This window comes from Macaca thibetana, chromosome 17 (genome assembly GCF_024542745.1).
Source record: "Macaca thibetana thibetana isolate TM-01 chromosome 17, ASM2454274v1, whole genome shotgun sequence".
NCBI lineage: Eukaryota > Metazoa > Chordata > Mammalia > Primates > Cercopithecidae > Macaca > Macaca thibetana.
In genome coordinates, this window is record NC_065594.1 from 18,371,223 (window position 1) to 18,379,808 (window position 8,586).

The 8,586-nt window shown below is 44.3% G+C and overlaps 1 protein-coding gene across 2 annotated transcripts in view; it reads right to left on the bottom strand.

Moving 5' to 3' along the window:
• Positions 1-1,501, bottom strand: part of LHFPL6 (LHFPL tetraspan subfamily member 6) — a 263,153-nt gene extending 261,652 nt beyond the window's left edge. Inside the window, exon 1 of one of the 2 annotated variants that reach the window (XM_050766146.1) lies at positions 1,214-1,501. The gene's annotated coding sequence lies outside the window, so the exon portion shown is untranslated. The remainder of the gene's footprint in view (positions 1-1,213) is intronic. The other variant, XM_050766148.1, reaches the window with a different exon arrangement.
• Between the last annotated feature and the right edge of the window lie 7,085 nt (positions 1,502-8,586).

Consider the following 8,586-nt stretch of genomic DNA (forward strand, 5'->3'; position numbering starts at 1 on the left):
ATATATTATATCCTCACATTAAAAGTAATGTAGCATTTTCACTGGCAATAAACAATGAAAATAAAGTGAACCATGCCATGGTTTCCTTTTTTTGGCTTGCAAGTTCATGCTCACGTTGCAACTTTGTTGCAACTTTTCTGTGTCCCTTTAAGGGTGCATTAACTCTCTGCATGAGCCAAACAAACTAATTAGGATAATTTTTCACAATTGCAGAGTACCATAAATTTAACAAGCATTATGGTCTGCGGAGGCACACACAGTACAGAACTATTACCAGACACTCTTTGTACTCATTCAGCAGCATTTGAGATTTCTTTAGTCTTAACATCTTCTAGTGCAAAAGAATGCCTGTGTATGACTTATTTTGGGTCTCCAGTTCTGATTCATTGATTCCAACAGTTTTATTGGAATCATTTCTCCCACTGAATGATTGTCTAATCTGAACAGCAATCCATACTCCCCAGTATTCTACATCAAACCCCAGTCATCCAAATGGTTCCAGGGACATTTACTTCCACCCCAGCCTTTCAAAAAGAGTTCCTTAACCATTTCTCCCACTTTCTATCAAGAAACAAATACAGAAGCACACAGCCCCTCCACCCTAGAGTTCCACCCCCAGGACTCCTAACTCTAGCTTTCAGGGTCCACAGCAAATTCCCCCCTTTCTTCGCCTCGCCCCTACCCGTTTTTTCTCTAACCACCGCCCATTTTCAGTTCTGGATGTCACTCAAAAGGGAGGTCCGGCTACTACTTTTTTTTTCTAATCTTGTCAACTGCAGTCAGTGGCTGAAGTTGATCTATCTGGGCCACGAGGCTGGGGAAGACCAGCAGGGGGTGGCGTGGGGACAGGGGGGGCCCATCTCCAACTGCGGTGAGGCGCACTCGCCAAGACAAGCCCATATTTAGCCCCCTGCCATTGCCTCACCGAGCCACTTCACCCATGGAGACACACAACGATCCCTCCATTCTAAAAGGGGGCAAGAGGCATTTTCCAGCCGGCTCTGGGTGAAGGGAGGGGATAAGGATGGGCAGGCAGCACCCCCCGGAGGCAGACGCCAAGAGCGGACGCTGCTGGCAGGGAGAGCCGACGGATCCGCCGAGCTCAGGAAGTCCGGAACCCGGGAGCAGCCCAACTCCGGCTCCGGGGCAGAGAGGGAGCCCGGGAGAAGGCAGCGGAGCCCACGCCCACGGGGCAGCCAAGCGCTTCACTTACATGGCTGGAGGGCGGCGGCTCCCTTCCCTCCCGCGTCCCGGGCGCACACACAACTTGCTGTCTTTCTCGGGCGGGAAGATCCACGGAAAACCAGACCGTCCTGCCCTTCTTTGCCTCTGTCCCTAACGGCCGCAGAGCCCCGGGGCCCAACCTGAAGAGCAGGAGTCGGCAGGAGGCGGAGGGTCTCCAGAAGCGGCCTGGCACCAGCGGAGACCCCCACTCCCGGCGAGTCCGCGGCGGCGGTTCTGGCGGAGCGCCGTGGCCGCGCGCGGGCGCCGGGGATAGCACGCAAAGGAGTGGATCTCCCTTTGGCAGGCGAGGCACGCACCGCCTCCTCCCCTCCGCTGCCCGGCCCTCCTCTCTCCAGTCCCCTCCCCTCGCGCCCCGGGAACTCCGCGCAGACAGACCCAGGACGCACCGGGGACGTTCCTGGAGCGCCGGGAGGGGAGTGGGGGGCGCCCCGCTATCCGCGCGGGTCGAGGCCCACCCCCGGAGGCAGCTTTCGCGGCTCCTCCCCTAGCCCCGAGCCCCCTCGCGCCCCCTCTCCCGGCGTCTCATTCAAAGCTGAGAGTGGGGAAGGCAGACAGACCGAGAAGTATGGGAGAAAGTTGCTTGTCTTCCTGGGTGACCCCGAGGGGCCACGGAAGATGACACACTTTGCCTGTTGGCTTTTCTGGGTTTACTGTTCGGGTTTATGCTTGTTTTCCTGCCGCCGTTAGAAGCCGTAGACGGGAAAGAGGGCCTTACAGAGTGGGTAAAGTGGCCCCTTTGAGATTTGAGGAGGCTTTTGAGAAGTGGTCACTTTGGAAGGCGTTGAACGAGGCGGTTGTGGACGTGGGAATTAAAGCACAGCAGAGAGCCCAAGGCTCCTGTATGGCATGGGGGCATCTGCCTTTCCAGAGGAGCCAGGGCAGACCTCTAGCGAGCCTCTCCCAAGCGATACTCTATTTCAAAGGTCTCTCTCTCTCTCTCTCTCTCTCTCTCTCTCTCTGTCTCTCTCGCTGTTTCTCTTTCTCTCTCTCCCTCCTTCCCTTTCTCTTCACTTCCTCCCTCCCTTCTGCTCCATCTTGCCTCCTGATCAATTTTGCAGTTTATTCCATCATTTGATTTCTTTTCTGCGAAACAACTGATTTTTAGTTCCCCTCTGGACTTAAGGACTTTTTCCACTTGTCGTTAGCACTAACCCCTTTAGAAGTTGAGAGCTAGATTCAGTAGATGACTGTGGGAGTCTCTACTGAAGACAGTATTTTAAGAAGTGTGCCATCTGGGAACAGCAGTTTTTGAAGTAGACAGTTTCCCAGATATAGTTTTTGTGAGGTGCCTTTTTAGAGGAGTTGAAAATAATAAATTGGCAGGTATATATTTCATAGCAGATTTTCAGACTGCACCATTTTAATTAGCCATGATGGTGTACATTTTTCCCACAACGACAGCTGAAGATATGTGTTCTTTTATTATTATTTTGAAAGATCTTAAGTGATTGGTTCCAAGCCTTTTAAGGTCACAGGTCTTTTAAAAAATATGATGAAACTGATAAGCCTTTCAGAAAAAAAAAATGCACATACGTATAAAGTTTTACCACAGTGATTCTGAAGAAGGAAAGGGATGTTTGGCAAGGTCTGAAGATAATTTTGATTATCATAACCCATGACTGGGGAGTATCACTGGCATCCAGTGGGTGAAGACCCGAGATCCCGCTAAGTACAGTGCACAGGACAGTCCCCACAATTACCTGGGCCAAAAAGTCAATGATTTGAAGGAAATATTAGGTGGTTTCCCATTCCCTTAAAGTCCATTCATGAATCCCATATTCAGAATCCCCAATTTGAGTGTTTTTGTTTTTGTTGTTGTTGTTTAGTTTAAGTTGTTTTAACTCTTACAAATCACCAGTTACTGGGCTGAGTGACAGCGTAAGAATGATTGCTCTGACTTCCATTTAGGTACCACACCCTTAGTTATTACACAGAGCCTTCATACCTATATAATGCGATGATGAAAGATATGATCATAAAAGACAAAATAATAATAGCGAGAATCAGAGTCACCTCCATACAACCTGCTGGGGAAATTGCTGTCAAACACTTTCTCAAGCTTTAAGCACTTGAGCTGGCTGGAGAGAGATTAGTGATAATCATGGTTACTACAGATGGACTCCTTGCTGTGTGTTAGTACATTAAGGTCTCTTAATAGATTACTTATCTGGTCCTCAAAAAAGAAAAGAAAAATTATGAAGAAGGAACAATTATTATTTTACAGCAAGGATAAGAAGTAATTTGCCCAAGAATTTACAGCTAAAAAATGACTTTTAAAAAAATCTCATTATTTGCACTCTATTAAGCAGAGTAAATGCTATCACAGAGATTCTGCCTAAAATGAAAAAAAAAAAAATTATAGAAGAGGCCAAATTTTTAAAAATCTGTCAGGATGCAGTATCAATTATTCGTGAAAGTATAATACTGGGACTCAAATTTCTAACTTAAATAAGTGAATTTAGACAAATGGTGATCTTTCCAAGTCTAAGTTATCTCATTGTTAAAAACAGATTGGAATAGATTATTTTAATTTTTTTTAAGCTCACGACTTCCGGCATCATGGTTATACGGGTACTCTCATCTTTGAGAAGGAATTTAGAGATCATCTAATCTTGTTCAAGTATGTAATTTTACAGCTGACAAAACAGAGGCTCAAAATTCTTCCAGTGTCTTACCCAAAGCTGAGGCTAGAATCCACATATCTTGATTTCTCTTTCTAATTATCTTACTAAACTATAAAACCTTCTGAATTACTCCTTATGTTCTTCCATGCACACTTTGTAAGCAAAATGCATTATAATTTATGTAAGCCCCTTTGCATTAAATTTGTACCTTTAAAGGACCATTAAATTACTTCACAGCCCTAAGTTCCCACATAGTAGATGCCACTTATAACACCTATTCCAGGTTTGGGTTTCCAGTATGTTTGGATCGTAGTCTCATTGAGTCACAAGATGAGATCATGAATGTGACAGTCTGTGGAAAGCTATAAAGTGTTTATGACAACACTCTTGGTTGGCCACCCAATATTAATTCACAATCCCCTCTCCCTTCTCACCAGATACTCTTCTAGCCTCCCTTAAAGCAAATAATGGTCACTTGATCCTGCTCTAGCCAATGAGTTCGCTAAGGAGGCCTCTGGGGAAGATTGTATTCTCTGATAAAATAAGGAGACGTGAGAGAATAGTTCTCTCACCATCATGACTGTCTTCGGGCACATTTTGAAGGATGAGGTGTTTGGAGCTCTAGCAGCCTTCCTGTAACCAGGTGGGGGTCACGGAGACATAATCCCAGTGATCTAACATTGTAGAGTTTCTCACCTCCATTTGAATTCTTTAAAAATTATAGATTTTTAATATGGTTTAAATCACTATGAGTTGAATTTTCTCCTTTTAGTAGCTAAAAGCATTCCTAATTGATAAAGCATGGTATAGATAAGACATTTTCAATGAGAGGAAATATACATCAGTGAACATTGTATCTCAGTGCTTGGCAATGTAGACAGATACTCCATAATCAAACAGTAATTGTGGGATTTAATGAACAAATCAATATCATTGTGATTACTATCCTTGTTCTAATGCAGCCTACAGAGAGTGGGTATTTAGTTTTTAAACAAATGGTATGCTATGTGAAATTAGGGAAGGAGCATAATAATGAAATACAGAGAACATAATGAAATCAATCACTTCTGACCACCGGAGAGAGATTAGAAAGGGATTTAGTCTGTCCACAATTGTTGCAAACACTACAGTTTGGCTGATATCATTTCCAACTCACTTCTTTTACATTGTTATCTCCTACAGAAGCAGTGAAAGCTAAAATCTCCATGTCCTAGCCTCCCTTGAAATTTGAGGGGCGATGTGTGGTGTTATGATATGTATTAATTTTTGTCTACAGTTCCTAGCTCCCAACACCCATAGCCCTTGTTATAGTATTTTGTTACAGTGTTGGGCATATTAGGCCTCAGGAGCAGACCTCAAGAAACAGAACCTCTCTCACCTGCTTCTGCTCTCCTTTCACCTGCCCCAAGGCAGGGCTCTAATCTTTCCCCCTCCTTTCTGACTGTGGGTCTTAGGACCCTCACCTGAGAGGGACCTACCCCATATCCTGGGAAAAGGAGTGATGACATCCTGAAGCTTTCATTAAAAACCCAAGAGGGCAGGCTTAGCGCGGTGGCTCACACCTGTAATCCCAGCACTTTGAGAGGCCGAGGCGGGCGGATCACCAGAGGTCGGGAGTTTGAGATCAAGCATTTCATTCCAGCCTGGGCAACAAGAGCGAAACTCTGTCTCAAAAAAAAAAAAAAAAACTCAAGAGGGCTGACATGGTGGCTCACACCTGTCATCTCAGCACTCTGGGAGACCGAGGTGGGCGGATCACCTGTGGTCAGGAGTTCAAGACCAGGCTGGCCAACATGGTGAAACCCCATCTCCACTAAAAATACAAAACTTAGCTGAGCATGGTAGTGCATGCCTGTAGTCCCAGCTACTCAGGAGGCTAAGGCAGGAGAATCGCTTGAGCCCAAGAGGCAGAGGTTGCAGTGAGCTGAATCGTACCACTGCACTGCAGTCGGGGCTACAGAGCCAGACTCCATCTCAAAAACAAAACAAAACAAAACCAAGAGGACTGGACGTTCCTGGAGGATGGTGTGCCCCAGGAAGGCATGGAAGCTTCACACCCTTGTCCCCATACCTCGCCCTGTGCATCTCTTCATCTGTTTCCTTTATAATATCCTTTTATAATAAGCTGGTAAACATAAATGTTTCCCTGAGTCCTGTGAGCTGCTCCAGGAAATTAATTGAACCCAAAGAAGGGGTCCTGTGAACCCCAACTTGAAGCCAGTTGGTCAGAAGTTCTGAAGACTGATGTGAGGGGACAGGGGCAGTCTTGGGGACCGAGGCCTCAATCTTTGGGATCTGATGCCATCTCCGGGTAGATGTTGTCAGAACTGAACTGGAGGACACCCATCTTGTGTCTGCTGCAGAGCTGATTGCTTGTTTGTTGGTGGGAAATATCCCCATACCTGGGGATCACAGAAGTCTTCTGTGTTGATTGTTATTGTGTTGGTGGGAAAGCAGAGGAAAAACCTGGTTAGAGATTCCAGAAACATCATGTGACAGTTCTGGCCATTGAAGGGTGCTGGTACCATCTCCTCCACCTCTTCCTTCTTCCAGCCCCGAGAATGGATGTGATAGCACCTCTCAGCATGGCATTCATTGTGCAGCCCTGAAGCGACAGGCTTGAGGAGGAAAGCCAGCACACGAGCCATGATGGAACGAAGTGGTGAAAAGAGTCCGCTTCTTCCCTATCTGCACTAGGCTGCTTGGACTTCACTTGGGGTAAGATCAAGAGCCCTTACCTGGTTAAGTCACTGTTATTACCTGCTACACTATTCATACCAACTCTTCCGTGACACTCAAGAGGCCAGCACCACCACAAAGACACAGAGTGTGAGGACATGAAACAACCAGGAAAGAACGTTACAGTGTCGAGAGAGAATTTATTCTCAAGCAAACAGTGGCTATGGAGGCATTCATTGTCCAAAGTGTGTATTGCAGAAGATGGACCTTCCTTAAAGTGTGGCAATAGAAACAGGAACAGCTATGAAAATGTTTTATAAAATGTTTATTCTTAAAGTTTCAACTTTGAGCAATTCAGAGAGACAGAAATCCTCAGCATTATAAAATAGCCTGATACAAAACGGTTCCCCTTAAATACAAACCAGCAAGAGAGAGATGCAGGCAGGTGGGAGGTCCAAATGAGAATCAGTAGCTAACAAGAGAGGCCTTAAGTAGGGGCAGGGAGGAGTGATTTTTTTCCTTAACTTCTCCTGAATGTGGAGCTCATCATTTCTTTTTTGATGAAAAAATACATGATTTGTTCCTCAACACATGCTGTGAGATATCCCAAGAAATGCTCCACCAGCCGAAAACCTGCAGTCACAGTTTTCAGTACAGAGGCAGTGAACAAGGTTTAAAAACACATAGTTGGGGATCATAGTAAGTTCCTCCATTCTGCTATTTCCTTCCTCCCTTCATTTCTTTTTTTTTTTTTTTTTTCTGACAGAGTCTCGCTCTGTCACCCAGGCTAGAGTGCAGTGGGGCGATCTCAGCTCACTACAAGCTCCACCTCCCAGGTTCAAGCCATTCTCCTGCCTCAGCCTCCCAAGTAGCTGGGACTACAGGCGCCCGCCACCATGCCCAGCTAATTTTTCATATTTTCAGTAGAGACGGGGTTTTACCATGTTAGCCAGGATGGTTTCGATCTCCTGACCTCATGATCCTCCCGCCTCCGCCTCCCAAAGTGCTGGAATTACAATTCCCTTCATTTCTAAATTGCCCTTTTACCTTCACAAATCCCTTCTTAAGACTAATTTAAAGGGGTATTGCTATGATATTTTACTGCATTGAGTCCATTATATACATGGGGAAAAAATCTCAGGGGACAAGTAATCTCTCAGATTTCCTGGACTCCATATCCAGTAGTCTATGAGTGAGATAGTGTATTGCTTTTAGAATGCTAACTCTCCTATTTGTATGCATGTATTTACCATAGCTATCTCAATATCCTATTAAATCGGAGTTGCCCATTTCATTTTTGATGAACTTTCTTTCGTGTATTCGATAGACTCAAGACACCCCCACCCCATAGAAATTGCATTTGTCTAGTTACATGCAATTTCTAAACATAGTGATTTGTATGACTGAATTCCTCCGGAGCTCTCATGGAAATGAGGTAGATACCATCTGTGACCTGCTCCCATGTTGCTGTCTGCATTATTCATTTAAAGTTTGCACATTACTTTGGGCTATGAAGTGCCATATAGTTTCTATGTATTATTCTTTTATGAATTAAAGTAGCATACAAATATTAAATTAATAACTTATTTATAAGAAAAAAAATGAAGCATTAAATCAGATTTAACACAGCAAGTACTTCACATTAAACCATCAAAATTGAAAATGTCCGTAATACATAATATATATACTTTTGCTACGTGACCCAGTTTGCATTTTAAAGCAGTACATAATTATGTTTAATACTGAATCAGGGTCATGCTTCTGCTGCTTTTAAGTTATTTTTTTCTTCCAGGGTCAAAAATCATCTCTGTTTTTTCCAACATTGTGACTATGCTTTTTGGTTTGTGTTTTTATTTTCCCATAATATGTAGACAGCTGAATATTATGGGTACTATAGAAAGAGATTAAAAAATTATGCATAATATTTGCCACCAATCAGTCTTAACTTCTAAGAAAAATTCACAAAGATTTATTTCTACAGTATTTTAAAATCTTAAATCTCTCCAGCACCAAAATAAGATGCATTGCAAGGACCAAA